Source organism: Aotus nancymaae, unplaced genomic scaffold (assembly GCF_030222135.1).
Source record: "Aotus nancymaae isolate 86718 unplaced genomic scaffold, 86718_ANA_hifiasm-v0.15.2.pri h1tg000155l, whole genome shotgun sequence".
NCBI classification, from domain to species: Eukaryota; Metazoa; Chordata; class Mammalia; order Primates; family Aotidae; genus Aotus; species Aotus nancymaae.
In genome coordinates, this window is record NW_026988570.1 from 2,703,966 (window position 1) to 2,722,471 (window position 18,506).

Consider the following 18,506-nt stretch of genomic DNA (forward strand, 5'->3'; position numbering starts at 1 on the left):
CCTTACCCAATAGTAGTCCTGCTCTCTCACAACCAATCGAGCTCCTTCACTCCCTACAAAACCCCACATCTGAGAGGAGTCCGTGCGACTTCTCCGGCCCCTCCTTTCAGACCGCAGAACCTTACCCGGGAGCCTGAATAAATTCCTTACAAGAAAAATAAAGTGAATTAACATTTAAACTCGGCAAGAACCCAAGAACAAACCTTACACTATTTACTATTAAAATAGAATTTTTAAGACAATACCTAAAATTAAGTTGGGGCTATAACTGCTGTAAAAAAAATAATTCACATAACAGTCACAAGACTGTCATTTTAGAAAGACCTACATGCAAAACTGGCCCTTCACTGGTGTTTGGAAATTTGTATTTTAAAGGTTTCTCACCATTTTCTAACTGAGAAAAGTAGATCACTGTACCTAAACTGTTTGCATAAACAATGTGGTTGACTCTGAACAGCTGCTTTTCTTCTGGAAGTCTGGAACTTTTGCACGTATGAGAGAGGATGCCTATTGTAAGGTTTGTTCTTGGGTTCTTGCCGAGTTTAAAAAGAAGAAACTGAGACCAATACCAGAAGATCCAATGTGAAGGGTTTATTCAGGCTCCTGGGTGAGGTTCTGTGGTCCGACAGGAGGGGCTGGAGAAGTCGCGCGGACTCCTCTCAGATGTGGGGTTTTATAGGGAGTGAAGGAGCTTGATTGGTTGTGGGAGAGCAGGACTACTATTGGGTAAGATTACAAGCCTTTGTTTGCGTACAGGACTCGGCTGCTATTGGTTAGAATTACTCAGCTGCTATTGGCTAGAAAGACTCAGCTGCTATTAGCTAGAATCACAAGACCCCACTTGCATACTGGGTTCTTTAAGGGAAAGCCAGGCTGTGCGAGAAGGGGAGAAGGGAACATGCCTGAGCATGTCCAAGCTTTTGGAAAAAAGCCGGGGGGTGTGTGCGTCCGAGCTCCCAGCGAGGCAACCTGCCTTACACCTATGTAACTAGCTTCCATAAAATCTTTGGATACTATGTAAGTCTCTATGAGACTCATACTTGTAAAAAACATTTCACGTATAATGTCAAAATTCAAGGCTACAGGAATTAAGCACATCCTGGTAACTCCACAAGAGGTGGCTCCTGGAAGCTTGTGCCTGGCTTCTCCCAGATATGCCACATGTCCCTTTGCCCTGAGCTAATTTTATTTTGTATTCTTTCACTGTAACAAATCAAAGCCCTGAGTATGACTGTTTGCTGAGTCCTCTTCCAAGTGAATCACCAAACATAGAGGCAGTCTTGGGAAACCCTGACAAAATTGTATAACATGAAATTTGTTTTCTTTCTTTTTTTTTCACATGACACAGACGGTTTATTCACACCTCTCCACCTGCCACAGTTCCACATCCCAGCTCAGTGGGCCTGTTGGGGAGCCCCTCCTGGCGGGTCTGTCTATGAGAGTCCCCGTCCTGAGTTCCAAGTCCATGTCCTGACTAAGTGGTGAGTGGGCTCAGTTGGTGCTCAGGAAGACCCTCTTGCGTGCGGTATTGGTGTAAGAGTGCCAGTGCCACTCCATGTCTGCGGTGGTCTCCTGCTCGCATGCCCAGGTGGATCATGTACAACTTCAGCTCAAAGCAGGGCCCGACCTCAGTGAGCTCCACATTGTGGTGGTCTGTCTTCTTGTACGCATGGTGCCGGAATGATATGTAGTCGTCCTGGTTTGTGAAGGTGATGACCTGGTGGCTGTCATCTTTGGGCACAGGAAATAGGTATCAGAGGATGTCAGAGACCCACCTGCCCAGGCAGGAGGTGAAGCTGTGTGTGATGAAGTGGGGCTTGGCCTCCGACATGGTGCCCAGGTCTGGGATGTCATGCCGCATGACCACGTTGCACAGCGTGAAGTAGGCAGTAGGGCCAAAGGGCAGGTGGCTAACGATGAGCCCCACAGGTGTACCTCGATGCTCATGGACCACCAGCAGGTCGGTCATGCTGTTGGCTTTGCAGGCTCACACCAGTGCCCCCACTTCATGCCGACCTCGGTTTATTAGCTGGGCTCCCGGGAACACCAGCTTCAGGTCCTTTGCAAACATCTTGAGGCGGGAACTGGGGTCTCAGGAGGTAGTGATCATCACCTTGGGATCCTCGACTCCTGCCCATCAGTATTCGTCATCCACGTGGCTGGTCACGCCTTCACTGCCAGCATCATCAAACTCCAGGGACCCCTGTAAGGTCAGAGCTTCCCGGCGTAACTCAGTGGGAATCAGGCGGTTTTCTTCGAGTGCGCGCCGCTGCCGCTCCTTCCTCTCCTGGGCCAAGTGCTGCACCTCCATGCGGGCCTTGCGGTACAGGTACTCACCGCACAGGTGGGCCTCGCAGCGCAGCATCTTGAGTGCCGCTTCCACGTGAGTCCAGGAAAATCTGTGGGTTCCGCCTTGAAATTTGTTTTCTTTAAAGTGGTGTGACATGTAACTACCATCAAAAGCTGTTTTACAAAACACCTTTCCCTAATCTGTTTTCCTTGACAGTTGCCTTGAAGATTCCTGTATTTCTGCTTGAATAAATCCATAAAAGAAATAGAAACAATTATGCCAAAAAAATGAAAAACAAGCAGCAATCCTATTTTAACCAGAATAAAAAAACTGAGAATGTGGATAATTAAAAATATATCCCATAGTATGAAAGATTCTAGAAGAGAAACAAACAGATCACAGTCGATTTTCTTCAGCTCAGCAGGGTTTCTTTTATAATAATTGGGTATCAGGTCAGGTGCAATGACACGCACCTGCAGTCCCAACTATTCTAAAGGCTGAGGCAGGAAGATTGCTTGAGATCAAAAGTTCCAGGCTGCAAAGCGTATTGTGCCTGTGAACAACCATTGCATTCCAGCCTGGAAAACAGAGTGAGACTCTATCTCTAAAATGTATTAGTAGGCTGGACACGGTGGCTCACACCTGTAATCCCAGCACTTTGGGAGGCCAAGGCTGGTGGATCACGAGGTCAGGATATCAAGACAATCCTAGCTAACACGGCGTAAACCCCGTCTCTACTAAAAATATAAAAATTAGCCAGGCATGGTGGTGCACACCTGTAGTCCCAGCTACTCAGGAGGCTGAAGCAGGAAAATCACTTGAACCCAGGATGCAGAGGTTGCAGTGAGCTGAGATTGCACCACTGCACTCCAGCATGGGCAACAGAGTGAGACGATGTCTCAAAAAAAAAAAGAAAAAAAAAAGTATTAGTGAAAACATAGATAAAACAATTTGCATCATTCAAGTCGTGATAATTATAGAAATATATGTAGCCATTGAATATAGTATAATACTGTACCACTGATCATAGAGCTCAATTAATTTGTTTCTAATCTTTTTTCTTAGCTTCTTATAAGACTAAAAATGTCTATTAAAACTAAAAATCACCTGTTAAAGGCAGTTCTTCACAGAACAGGTCAAAAAGACAAAAACTGCATTTAAAATGTAGGATGAGTTATCCACTTCTCCTCCCAAACAGTGGATTTTTATTATCAAGGGTCAAGAGGACTTTAAACTTATTTGGGGAATAAAAGAAGTTATGGACCAGCACCATAGCTCATGCCTATAATTCCACCACTTTGGGAGGCTGGGGCAGGAGCATCACTTGAAGGCAAAAGTTTAAGACTTGCCTGGCCAACAGAGAGAGACCTTTGTCTCTGAAAAATAAAAAAATAAAAAAGTTAGCTGGATGTGGTGGCATATGCTTATAGCAGTTTCAGCGACTCAGGAGGCTGAGGTAGGAAGATCACTTGAAATCAGAAGTTTGAGGCTGCAGTGAGCTATGATCACACTATTGCACTCCAGCCTGGGGGACAGCAAAAGACTCAATCTCAAAAAAAAAAAAAAAAAATCAAGAAAGTTATATATAAATGGTTAAAAGTCTGGTAATCCAATTGACCAAATATTCCAGCTAAGTAACAGATTAGCAATATTTGAAGAAAGGTAATACCAGGAAAGTGTTTTACATTAAAACTATGTCAAGTTTGAAAATTTAAAAGACATTTAAAATTTGAAAATTTAAAAGACACTCAAAATCTTAAAGGACTGTCATCACTTACAATGTCATTGTGCTAAAGATATCAAGAAGTTTAGCATTAAAGATTAATAGAATACCAGATATACTTTAGAATAGGTAGCTAATTCTCTTAAAAGGGAAAAATATATAGTTGTCAAACATACCTATGTTAGAAATGTGTTCTAATAATATTTTCTTTAGGGATGAAATTCAAAAGAAAGCAGTAAAAGTGGATATTGCAAGAGGCAATGAAAAGGAAAATGCACTAAAACAAATTGTCCCAGAACACAGAGAACTGGTATATTTAGCATATCAACTTACATTTTTCTCCATGATATTATATAAAAGACGTTAGCTTCTCCAAACTGCAGATCTGCAAACTACTTCTGACTGAAACTAGAAACTCTTGAAATGCAGCTGTGTTATGATTCCATGTTGGAGTGACTTGGGGTGTATGTGCTTTGGAGAAGTTGGGTGCAGTTATTGCTACCAGACTTTTGTTTCAGAACGCATCCAGAAGAACTTATCAGGGGCTCCAGTACAAATTAAGTATTTCCACAAGGAGCAGATAAGGAGACCACAGTTTTTTCTCACACATTACCCTTAGGTTTTGACAATTCTGTAAAAGCGTTGGTACATGTACTCAGAAGTCAAGACATTTTCCCTGACCATGTGCACGTAGCTTCTGCAGTTACAAAAGAGTTATGCAGGATCTTGATAGATTTATTCCTCCATATTTGGACACCAAACATACCAATCACATCAATAGTGCACCTTACACCTCAAAAATGGTTCTTTTGAAAAGGGCACCACCAAAGAGCTTTTAAAAGTTAAATCTAATTGACATTTTAGTCATCTTACTTGTTAGAATTGATACTCCCTCCTTGAAATTCTCACATTTTTTATTTTTGCAACATCACTTCCTCTGACTCCTCTCCCACTTTTTTCTAGCCACTGCTCATCCTCCTTAACCAACTCTTTTTTTTCTGGGGGTAGGGGGGAAATATTGATGTTCCCGGGGTTTTGTCACTGGATACCTTCTCATTCTATGTCTGCATCATGGACAGCTCATTGAGATCAATGACTTTGCCTAATAATTAGAATAACATCAATCTATGTCTGCATCTCCAACCTCAGAGTTGGAGGGAAGGGAAATTATTCTTCCCTATTGACCAGCTGTACTTCTCCATTCACTGAACATGTTCTACTCCTTTCTCGTGTGCAGTATAAAGGCTAGTACACAACCTGTAAACCTATGAATGGTCCAAGATTTCTCTCTGCACCGTAGTGTTTTACATTCAGTGTTCACTAAATCATATTAACTGTACCTCTTTTCTGCTTCTGCTTTATATATCTACTGCCACAACATAAATATGTTTATATTTCCTAAGTCAACATGGCCTCTTCACTGATGGCTTTCACAAGAGAAAAATCCCTATTAATTATTGTATTTTTATAAATATAAGGAAAAATTAAGCAAAACAAATGAAGAAGGCACAAGGCCAAGAAAAAGGCCAATATTCTAAAATGAGTAAATGGAGCTTACTTTATTTATTTATTTATTTTACTATGGAAGGGTAAATACCTCACACTAGCTTGATAGTAGTTCAAGGATTGAACTACAACGAAACTACAGCTTTAACTACTGCAAAAGCTTCCTTTCTCTAGCTTATTTTCTTGTACGCAGAATACAGTATATAATACATGTAACATACCAAATATGTATTTTCAACTGCATGGGGATTGGTAGAACTAAATAGCATGCTATTCAAGGGTCAATTGTAATTATTGTTCATTTACTAGCTGCAAAGAATTTATTATACAAATTAAACAGAAGTTCTAATTAAATAAAAAGTTTAATTCATTATAATGTGACTATAAAGAAAACATACAGCATCACTTAAAATTTGTTTTCTTATTTACACAAAAAAATCATCTAGAATATTAGGAACCAAAAGTAAATAATAATTTTTTCAAACAATATTATTTCAGATTATAAATTATCTACAATTAACTTTCTAAATAATGATGAAATCCAGACTACTAAGAAAGCATTTTTTAAATGCATGCCATTTAAACAGTGCTTTTTTGTAATCAAAACATACTTTTGTTTTTTATCTATGGTAATACCATCAAGAGTAATTCACTGTCAGAAATCTTACCTGGATTGCTATTTATAGAAAGCGCTTTAGATTTCTTTTCTTCTTTGGATTCAGAAATTAGTTTGAGAATGCTATGCATAAAATTAATAAAGGAAATTTATATTTTAATACTATTATTAAAAAAATTTACCAAACATACTAAATTACTAGAGTATTTTAAACAGTATCGGGATATTAATTATCCTATACACTTCTCTTCTGTAAGCTCTACAAACTTCTTAGTACCTTTCTAATTAAATAATAACGACAGGTGAAGTACTCATGAAGTGAAGGCAGTATAGCTCATAAACTAACTCACATCACCTTGACATAATAGAAAGTCACCTTCCTGGCTCTTACTGATAAGTCCTGGCTCTATAGCCTACAGGTATTTGCTGTTAAACAGGTTGCTTCTCTTAGGCGCAATGTCTTCTTCTAGATTGTACTGCCTTCTTTCATGAGGTTGTTTTACAGGTTTAATGAAGTAGCATTTTTAACATTCACAGAGAAATAGTAAAGTAGTGGAATGTTCTTAAATTTTATTGCTGGAACTATTTTGAAATCCCAAATCAAACCCAATGTGTATTTTTTCATAGGTTCTAATATTCAAATGCTTCAGTTTAAGAAAAATGTTAAGTCCTAATTTTGTTTATTGTTCTATTATTTATGGCTTATAATTCAGGACATCTCAATTATTTCATAATTTGTAAATCAATTTATTTATGAATACATTATTTCATTAAAATAGGTAACATGATTGTCCACTATTACTGAGCTCATCAATTCCAAGGAGAGAAAACTAACAGATGTCAAGATCTGGCTTGGGCTACCACTATCACTTCTCTACAGATTCTAACTGAACCAGCAGATGTTTGCTAGAGTGATAGTTAATCTCCATGTTATCTCCAACTGACATGGAAGATAAAGCCCTACTTTCATTTTTTTTAAGTTCCATAAAGTAGATGAAAGTTGACATTTTCTCATTTCCAAGATACATACTAACAAAATATTTACACAACACCCCATGTGTTACTTAGCTCCATTCTCAGTTTATAGATCACCTTTGTAATGAAAATCACAATTCTAATATAAGGTGCCACCCATTTTGTTTTGATGCAAACTATTACTTAGCTGGCCAGCAGCCAAATGACCTTCCTGTGACTGCAAAATATGAAATGCTTCACCATGCTAATTTTCTTTGTATTGTTCCAATTTTAGTATTTGTGCTGCCAAAGCAAGCACAAAACCTTTTACATATAAACGCTGATGAGCCATGGATGAAACTTAGTTCTGTTAAATCTAACTAACCAACTTGAGACTCAGATAATTCTGATGAATGACTTCCTATAAAGCAGAATTTAAAAATATTTTAAAAACTTGAGATAGCGATGCAAGCAGCTTGAGAGATCTTCATTATTATAGAAAACAGACCACTTGAGGGGCCAACCACAAGTTGATGCCTACTGCTCTAAGGAAGGATGGCATAGAAGCTTCCACTACCTGAGAAAAGCTCTTACATAGTTTATCTTAAAAGTCTCAGGGTACATATCTGGTAGCAATAAAAAAAAACTGTAATTTCTTTCTACAACATTATTTGAATATCTCTGACAGTTTAGAACTATCCCAACTAATATTTGCTTTACAGAGAAAAAATAAACAACAAAAAAACCAAGGGACTCAAAAAATAACTCACCATGAAGGTCTTGAAGTCCAGCTTAAAATGTGGGCTCTACATCAGGTTTTGAGTGTGGGTGAAAGTGTCAATTTGCTCACTATGTGTATTCATAAAGTTAGAATTCCAGGTAACAGAGCAAGGTTCTGGTGTTTTGGAAACAATGGCTGAACATATAAGTATATGCATGTGAACTAAAAAATAGTTGTAACTTTGAAGTTTTTTAATGGATCAATGTGAAGATTGAGTGATCTCAAACAGAAAGGGCATCAGGGCAACCTGGGTGGCAAAGGTTAATCATTACCAGACTATAGGAGCACTTTCAATGGCAAGAAAGCAGCAACAGAATCAATGAAAACAAAACAATGATTAACATGTCCTTTCCCCCTCCCTTTCTGACTTACAGAAACTATTTGTCTTCCTTGAACTTAGGGAACCCCTTAAGTTCTTGAAAAATTCAATGATCAGGAGAGATCCAAGATGGCCGGGTAGGAGGAGCTCAGGATTGCAGATCCGAGTGAAAGCACAGAGGGTGAGTGGACGCTGCATTTCCAGATGGATTTTTACTGCCCACAGACCAGGAGATTCACAGGCGGAGGAGCCCCACGGGTTGCCATCATGGCTGTTTTGGCCAGCGTGGCTGTTTGGCCTGCACCCTGGTGCAGGGGTTCCCAGTGCAGAGTAAACTAGACTGTGTCCCCTCTTAGCCAGCAAGGGGAGCTGAAACAGGGAGCCAGGCCAGGAGATTCCCGGGCAAAAAAGCGCCACGAATCTCAGAGCCACGATTTCAGCTGGCGCAGTGGGTCACTGCAAGGGAAATCACACAGATCTCAGCACCTATTCAACAGGTGACCAGGTCACCTGGTAGAGAGCTGACTGTTCAACTAAAAAACAAAAGGCTCTGAGGCAGGGAGCCAGGTGACCAGGCCCGGCTGGTCCCACCCCCACAAAAACAAAAACAAAAAACAAAAAGACGGCAATTGGAAACGCTCAGGGTTGAGACTTCCACGGCAAGCACAACTGAACATGGAACAGTCCAGCTCTGTGGAGGAGGGGTGTCCACCATTACGGAGGCAGCCTGCAGTTCCCCAGGCAACCTGCCATCACCAAGGCAACCCACCGTTACAGAGAGAGTCCGTCACTACAGAGACGGGCCAACATAGCGGAAGCAGTTCTAACTACACCCATATAAACAGGACTGCAGGGAAGTTCACATGGCAGCTGGGTGGAGCCCACAGCAGCTCAGCAAAGCCTCTGCAGGCTGAGAGTGACTAGGCTGCCTCCTTGTGGGCAGGGAAAACAGCAGCAGCACAGCGGAAACTCATAAAGCCCTAACTCCCTGGAACAGAACACCTGGGGGGAAAAAAAGGGGTTTATGAGTTCTGCTGCTGCAGACTTAAACTTACCAAAATCAGAAAGTCAACAACTACAAAGTCAACAGGTGGATAAATCCACAAAGATGAGAAGAAACCAGCGCAAAAAGGATGAAAACACCCGAAACCAGAACACCTCTCCTACTACAAGGGATCACAACTCCTCACCAGCAAGGGAACAAGACTGGATGGAGAATGAGTGTGATGAAATGACAGAATCAGCCTTCAGAAAGTGGATAATAAGAAACTTCCGTGAGCTAAAAGAACATGTTCTAACCCAATGCAAAGAAACTAAGAACCTTGAAAAAAGACTTGACGAAATGCTAATGAGAATGGACAACTTAGAGAGGAATATGAGTGAATTGATGGAGCTGAAAAACACAATACGCGAATTTTGTGAAGCAAAGTTTCAACAGCTGAATCAACCAAGCAGAAGAAAGGATATCAGAGGTCGAAGATCAACTCAATGAAATAAAACAAGAAGGCAAGATTAGAGAAAACAGGGTAAAAAGGAATGAACAAAGTCAACAAGAAATATGGGACTATGTGAAAAGACCTAATCTATGTTTGATAGGTGTACCTGAATGTGACAAAGAGAATGCATCCAAGCTGGAAAATACTCTTCAGGATATTATCCAGGAAAACTTCCCCAACCTAGCAAGGCAGGCCAATATTCAAGTCCAGGAAATACAGAGAACACCACAAAGATATTCCTCAAGAAGAGCAACCCCAAGGCACATAATCTTCAGATTCACTAGGGTTGAAATGAAGGAGAAAATACTAAGGGCAGCCAGAGAGAAAGGTCGGGTTACCCACAAAGGGAAGCCCATCAGAATCACAGCAGATCTCTCAGCAGAAACCCTACAAGCCAGAAGAGAGTGGGGGCCGATATTCAACATCCTTAAAGAAAAGAACTTTCAACCCAGAATTTCATATCCAGCCAAACTAAGCTTCATATGTGAAGGAAAAGTAAAATCCTTTGTGAACAAGCAAGTACTCAGAGACTTCATCACCACCAGACCGGCTTTACAAGAGCTCCTGAAAGAGGCACTACGCATAGAAAAGAACAACCAGAACCAGCCACTCCAAAAACACATGAAATGGTAAAGAGCATCAACACAATGAAGAATCTGCATCAACCAATGGGCAAAACAGCCGGCTAGCATCAAAATGGCAGGATCAAATTCACACATAACAATATTAACCCTAAACGTAAATGGACTAAATGCCCAAATCAAAAGACACAGACTGGCAAATTGGATAAAAAGCCAAAACCCATCAGTGTGCTGTATCCAGGAAACCCATCTCACATGCAAGGATACACAAAGGCTCAAAATAAAGGGATGGAGGAAGATTTACCAAGCAAATGGGGAGCAAAAAAAAGCAGGAGTTGCAATTCTCATCTCTGATAAAATAGACTTTAAACCAACAAAGATCAAAAGGGACAAAGAAGGACATTACATAATGGTAAAAGGATCAATGCCACAAGAAGAGCTAACGATCCTAAATATATATGCACCTAGTACAGGAGCACCCAGATACATAAGGCAAGTTCTTAATGACTTACAAAGAGACTTAGACTCCCACACAATAATAGTGGGAGACTTCAACACACCATTGTCAATATGAGACAGATCAACGAGACAGAAAATTAACAAGGATATCCAGGACTTGAACTCAGACCTGGACCAAGCAAACCTAATAGACATTTACAGAACTCTCCACCCCAAATCCACAGAATATACATTCTTCTCAGCACCACATCATGCCTACTCTAAAATTGACCACATAATTGGAAGTAAATCACTCCTCAGCAAATGCAAAAGAATGGAAACCATAACAAACAGTCTCTCAGACCACAGTGCAATCAAGTTAGAACTCAGAATTCAGAAATCAACCTAGAACTTCACAGCTTCATGGAAACTGAACAACTTTCTTCTGAAAGTTGACTAGATAAACAATGAAATGAAGGCAGAAATAAAGATGTTCTTCGAAACCAACGAGAACGAAGACAACACATACCAGAATCTCTGGGACACAGAGGAAAATATATAGCAATAAGTGCCCACATGAGAAGAAAGGAGAGATCTAAAATTGACACCCTATCGTCAAAATTGAAAGAACTAGAGGAGCAGGATCAAAAAAACTCAAAACCTAGCAGAAGACAAGAAATAACTAAGATCAAAGCAGAATTGAAGAAGATAGAGACACGAAAAACCCTTCAAAAAATCAATAAATCCAGGAGCTGGTTTTTGGAAAAGATCAACAAAATAGACAGATCACTAGCCAGATTAATAAAAAAGAAAAGAGAGAATAACCAAATAGATGCAATAAAAAATGATAAAGGGGATATCACCACAGATTCCACAGAAATTCAAACCATCATCAGAGATTACTACAAACAACTCTATGCACATAAACTAGGAAACCTGGATGAAATGGATAAATTCCTGGACACTTGCACCCTCCCAAGCCTAAACCAGGAAGAAATCAAAACCCCGAATAGACCAATAACAAGGTCTGAAGTCGAGGCAGCAATTAAGAGCCTACCACCCAAAAAAAGCCCAGGTCCAGATGGGTTCACAGCCGAATTCTACCAGACATACAAAGAGGAACTGGTACCATTCCTTCTGAAACTATTCCAAATAATCCAAGAGAGGGAATCCTTCCCAAATGATTTTATGAGACCAACATCATCCTGATACCAAAACCTGGCAGAGACTTAACAAGAAAAGAAAACTACAGGCCAATACCCATGATGAACATAGATGCAAAAATCTTCAATAAAATACTGGCAAGCCGATTACAACAGCACATCAAAAAGCTTATCCACCATGATCAAATAGGATTCATCCCGGGGATGCAAGGCTGGTTCAATATACGCAAGCCTATAAATGTAATTCACCACATAAACAGAACCAAAGACAAAAACCACATGATTATCTCAATTGATGCAGAGAAGGCCTTCGACAAAATTCAACAGCCCTTTATGCTAAAAACCCTCAGGTATTCTGTCGATACCTTCTGTATCGACAGAACGTATCTCAAAATAATAAAAGCTATTTACAACAAACCAACAGCCAATATCATACTGAATGGGCAAAAACTGAAAGCATTCCCTTTGAAATCTGGCACTAGACAAGGATGCCCTCTCTCACCACTCCTATTCAATATAGTACTGGAAGTTCTAGCCAGAGCAATCAAGCAAGAAAAAGAAATAAAGGGTATTCAATTAGGAAAGGAGGGAGTCAAATTGTCTCTATTTGCAGATGACATCATTGTATATCTATAAGACCTCATCATCTCAGCCCAAAATCTCCTGAAACTGATAAGCAACTTCAGCAAAGTCTCAGGATACAAAATCAATGTGCAAAAATCACAAGCATTCCTATACACCAATAACAGACTTAAAGAGAGCCAAATCAAGAACGAACTGCCATTCACAATTGCTACAAAGAGAATAAAATACCTAGGAATACAACTAACAAGGAACGTAAAGGACCTCTTCAAGGAGAACTACAAACCACTGCTCAACGAAATGAGAGAGGACACAAACAGATGGAGAAACATTCCATGTTCATGGTTAGGAAGAATCAATATTGTGAAAATAGCCATACTGCCCAAAGTATTTTACAGATTCAATGCTATCCCCATCAAGCTACCAATGACCTTCTTCACAGAACTGGAAAAAACCACCTTAAACATCGTATGGAACCGAAAGAGAGTCCTCATAGCCAAGTCAATTCTAAGCAAAAAGAACAAAGTGGGAGGCATCACACTACCGGACATCAAACTCTACTACAAGGCTACAGTAATCAAAACAGCATGGTACTGGTACCAAAACAGAGATATAGACCAATGGAACAGAACAGAGGCGTCGGAGGCAACACAACATATCTACAACCATCCGATCTTTGACAAACCTGATAAAAACAAGCAATGGGGAAAGGATTCCCTGTTCAATAAGTGGTGTTAGGAAAACTGGCTAGCCATATGCAGAAAGCAGAAACTGGACCCCTTCCTGACACCTTACACTAAAATTAACTCCAGATGGATTAAAGACTTAAACATAAGACCTAACACCATAAAAACCATAGAAGAAAATCTAGGCAAAACCATTCAGGACATAGGCATAGGCAAGGACTTCATGACCAAAACACCAAAAGCATTGGCAACAAAAGCCAAAATAGACAAATGGGTCCTAATCAAACTCCAAAGCTTCTGCGCGGTGAAAGAAACAGTCAATAGAGTGAATCGGCAACCAACAGAATGGGAAAAAATTTTTGCAGCCTACCCATCTGACAAAGGGCTGATATCCAGAATTTACAACGAACTAAAACAGATTTACAGGAAAAAAACAAACAAGCCCATTCAAAAAAGGGTGAAGGATATGAACAGATACTTTACAAAAGAAGACATACATGAGGCCAACAAGCATATGAAAAAATGCTCATCATCACTGGTCATTAGAGAAATGCAAATCAAAACTACATTGAGATACCATCTCACACCAGTTAGAATGGCGATCATTAAAGAATCTGGAGACAACAGATGCTGGAGAGGATGTGGAGAAATAGGACCACTTTTACACTGTTGATGGGAGTGTAAATTAGTTCAACCATTGTGGAAAACAGTGTGGTGATTCCTCAAGGACCTAGAAATAGAAATTCCATTTGACCCAGCAATCCCATTACTGGGCATATATCCAAAGGATTATAAATCATTCTACTATAAGGACACATGCACACGAATGTTCATTGCAGCACAGTTTACAATAGCAAAGACCTGGAACCAACCCAAATGCCCATCTATGATAGACTGGACAGGAAAAATGTGGCACATATACCCATGGAATATTATGCAGCCATCAAAAACAATGAGTTTGCGTCTTTTGTAGAGACATGGATGAACCTGGAAACCATCATTCTCAGCAAACTGACGCAAAAATACAAAATCAAACATCGCATGTTCTCACTCATAGACGGGTGTTGAACAATGGGAACACATGGACACAGGGAGGGGAGCACTATACACTGGGGTCTGTTGGGGGGGAGTCGCGGGGACAGCGGGGGGTAGGGAGTTGGGGAGAGATAGCATGGGAAGAAATGCCACATATAGGTGAAGGGGAGGAAGGCAGCAAATCACACTGCCACGTGTGCACCTATGCAACAATCTTGCAGGAATGAAGTATGTAATACAATATTTCCATGTTTGACTAAAAGTATGCTATACTTGCCTTGTACCTTTTTTTTTATTCTTCAAAAATTTATTGATAGAAACAGACATATTCAAATGCAACACTGGACAAAAACAAAGAGAAAAAGTTGGAATGCTAATGACACCGGAGAATCTCACTTGCACTTTACATTTCTCTGAATTAGCACCATTAGTTCAGAAATCACAGATGTAATCATAATTGCTTCTAATATATAAAACACCTTATAAAGATTTGTAAACTATCTAATAGCAAAGTTCTTCCAAAAACACATTTAAAAATCAATCCGAATTTACCATTTGAAACTGATGAAAATGGTTTAAAAATGAATTCATTTCTAGAGCTTGTCAAAGGGAATGAGCCATAATTAGCTTTATTGGAAATAAGTGCCTGAATTCATCTTCTAGCCTCCTTATAATCATCAAACAGGTACAGTAAATTGAATATTACTGCAGGAATCAGAGTCCTCTAAAACTGGTCTTAGAAAATATTTTCCTAGACTATAAAAATACTAAATGGCATACAAAAATTTCAGCATATACAGCAAATATTTAGAATGTGCTTAAAACTATCTTGTACCACAATCATCATGAACATCAAGTATTCTTCTAATCAGTTTTCTATGAGTCATTCTGATTCAATGTTTATTTCTCCTCAAGCTTTGTTCTAGTGTCAGATACAGACCAAATTCGGTGTTTCTAGCAGAAGTTACTGGAAGAACCATCGAAAAATTCTTGGCATTCAACTGGTTCTCAAAGTGCTGGAAGTGCAATTGTAGTATAGCCTATTTTTAAGGTCGGGGTCAGCAAACTACAGCCCAGGGGCCAAATCTGGCCACCACCTGTCTGTCCGGCCCGGGAACCCAGCCACACGCATTCCTTTACGTATTGTCTGTGGTTGCTTTTCTGTTTCAGGAACAGAGCTGAGTAGTTGTGACAGAGACTGTATGTGGCCTTTTGGTCTACACAGTCTGAAATATTTACGATCTGGCCCTTTACAGAAAAAGTTTGCCAACCCCTATTTTAGATAAATCACTTCAAGAAATCCTTAGCAGGACAAGATAAAAATGTCTAAGATTAAGAAAATTTTGGCTGAGGTGTGCTGGTTCCATCACACAATACCATGAGGCAGGCCGAAGGGTGCAAACTTGGATCGGCGACTTTGGGTCTTGAACTATATCATTCTGGTATTCTAAGCAAAGTCTGTCCGAGACAAAGTACCTTCTACTCCTCTGTGAATTGGCCATTTTGTACCAAGAAATTCACATACCGCATTATAACAACGTGCTTACTGTTCAGCCCCCAGCCATCTGTGGTTCCCACAAACAATATTTAGCCTTTGAAAAGCAATAATCTTCTACCCTTAGCAACAGACAGAACTAGCAGTGGACCTTTCTCAGTGCTCTGATTGGCAGATTCTATCCCTCTGCACTGCACACCTTTCAGAATCCTTCCCTGTGACATGCGTCATAATAATTCGTACTACTGCCACCCAGGACCACAAACATGTCCCTCTGACAAAGCGAACCAAGTTTTCAAGGGGGCACATGGGCTTGGGAGAACGCTTGTGGTGGTCTTGGCAGAAAGAGGTGTGGAATGTGACATCAACGCCATTGTAAAGAATCCGTACGGAATGTTCATTGGGCTTTTCTCTGTCTTGCCAAAGCTCAAAGATCAACCTGGCCGCAAACCTTGGGAATCTGGCTTCAGAAAGGCCCAAGGCACTAAGAACTGGTGACAGAGTGACATCATGAGCAGAGTAGAGGGCAAAGAGCTCTTCTTTCCTGCCCTTGGTGGCATGCTGCATCCGGCTGATGGTTTGGTTCAGGATGGGGTGGGCACCCAGGAGAGAACACCCAAGGTACAGTTTTTTCTCCTGTCTCTCCTTTTCATCCTCGATCTGATGGGTCTTAATTGCCTTGAAGTGCTCCATGTCGACACAGCCATTTCTGGTGCAGGGAAAGCTGACGTTGTGGCAGAAGTGGCAGAGCATGGAGTCTATGGGGTTGGCAGCACGGAGCTGCTTGGTGGGGACGTCCACGATCTTGGCCATCTCCCTGTAGGTCTTCTCCAGCTGGCTGTTTTTCAAACGTAGGAGGTACTGACGACGCTGCTCCTTTTCCAGATACTGGTTTCTCACCGGGCAATAGCAGCTTCCAGAGCAGAACAGCGCACTTGGCTGGTGTCTGAAATAAATCTTCCAGTCAAAATCTGGGAGAAAGCCATAAAGCAAGGCCAGCCCACTTTGTAGGGTCCGGCTTTTCCCAGTGGTCTCTAAATAGAGCTGGTCTGCAGACCAATCCGTGGGCAGGAGTTTGTGTTTCTTTAGATAGATGTCTCTCAGCAGCTGGCCGTTCTGCAAATGCAGCATGACGCCTGTCTGTGTGAGCTCTCCCATCTCACACTGGGTGATTTGGGTAAAGAGGCAAGGAGTTCTAGGGGCTTTCGAAAGAGGCTCCGGATCCTTTTGACATGTGACTAACGAAAGCTTCCAGTTTTGGGTGATATGGTTTCCTGTTAGCCACCAGAGTGCAGTCAATTTCTGGCCGCTTTGTTTTGGGAATGACATACAGTGGGTACCTGTCTCCGTGGCGAATGAACACATGCACTGAGACCAGCTTAAAATGATGCGGGGCATGACCTTCCATGCTGCGTTCGGCCACGCTGGGGATGTTGCAGTACAGAAGGGCTTCGTAAACGGGGTCTGTCACAGGGGGCTCCGTCGCAGGGTCAGGCAGGATTCTCTTTCGACTCTTGCTACTCACTCCATTCTTAGCTGCTGACACCGGCATCAGGTGGAAGAACTGCAGGCTGAGGCTCACAAAGGCCAGCAGCGCAGCCAGGGCCAGCAGCAGCAAGAAGCGGTTGTGAAAAAGCATTATTAATTATTCCATTTTCTCTTCATGGTTTCACCTCAAATCGGGAACATAACCCCCACGGTCCCGGGCCGGCCCCAGCTCCGCTGCTGCACGCCCAGCTCGGCGCTGGCCGCCAGCTCTCCCGGCGCCAGAAGAGGCGAGGGCCGAGGCGAGGGCCGCCTTATACCATTAATTACAGAACATTTAAAGGGACAATTATATGGTAAGTATAAAGGGGCCATCATTATCTAAAGGAAGGAGAAAACATCTGCATTCTATGTTAAAATTTCAAAGAAAAGATTTTTGTTTTGGTAATATTCAAGAACATTTGTTGTATTAAATGAGATTCTAATTGCTTGATATAAATATTTAATAGCCTGTTGCTATGGTAGAGATTGCCTAATGTAAACACAATATATGAAACTATACCAAACATATTCTTCTTTGGATGACAGGGAACTCTCCTGAAAAAGAGTTCTCAGCTTTCAAATATCATGTTTAATATAAAACACCTACTCCTGCTAAAGTAAGGGTGTTTGTGAAAAAAGAATTGTTAACCCTCTGAGTAATTTAAATCTAAAATTTGTTGTATATAAATCCTATTTTGAAATTCCAAGCACCACCAGAACTCTGTCTTTTCTTTGGTTTATCTGAGACATCACACAACTTTCTGTTGGAAGTAGGAGCAGGGAATTGACATGAGGATCCATTCTGAAGTTCATAAGCTATAGTTTCAAAAGAAGCAGGTGTTATCTTTTCGGTCTTTAGTATATTACTGTTAGAGTTCCTCTCCCCTATTACAGTTTAGCAACCAGCGGGCATAATGAATTAATTAAATATGTTCTGATAATAATATCAGCTACTAAAAACTTAGATTGGAATCAAATGAAAGTGTTAATGATATAAAGAAAATTTCCAGCTGACGCTCTACAAATATTGGCTACAGTGATTATAAGTGATTCACCCTGGAACAGTAAAAGAAGAAAAAAGGAATATGAGTGGAAGCTACTGGATTTGAAGTCAATTATGATTCCTAAACAGTTATTTCTTCAAAAATTATTTGAAATGATGAATTCAGGTACTTGAAATATATTAATATTTTACAATGACACTATCATAAGAATCTTCTACTTTTCTCTTTCCTGTCTTCCTATTTTCTTATAAATCCTTGTATGGTCTTTAATGGAGTCTCCTTAGCTCCCTAAAGGCTGTGCTTAAAGTTG

At 40.6% G+C, this 18,506-nt stretch overlaps 2 pseudogenes; both read right to left on the bottom strand.

Moving 5' to 3' along the window:
- Positions 1-1,491: 1,491 nt before the first annotated feature.
- On the bottom strand, positions 1,492-2,365 carry LOC105705716 (U3 small nucleolar ribonucleoprotein protein IMP4-like; annotated as a pseudogene).
- A 13,502-nt stretch (positions 2,366-15,867) lies between these two features.
- LOC105705715 (2-phosphoxylose phosphatase 1-like) lies at positions 15,868-17,343 on the bottom strand (annotated as a pseudogene).
- Between the last annotated feature and the right edge of the window lie 1,163 nt (positions 17,344-18,506).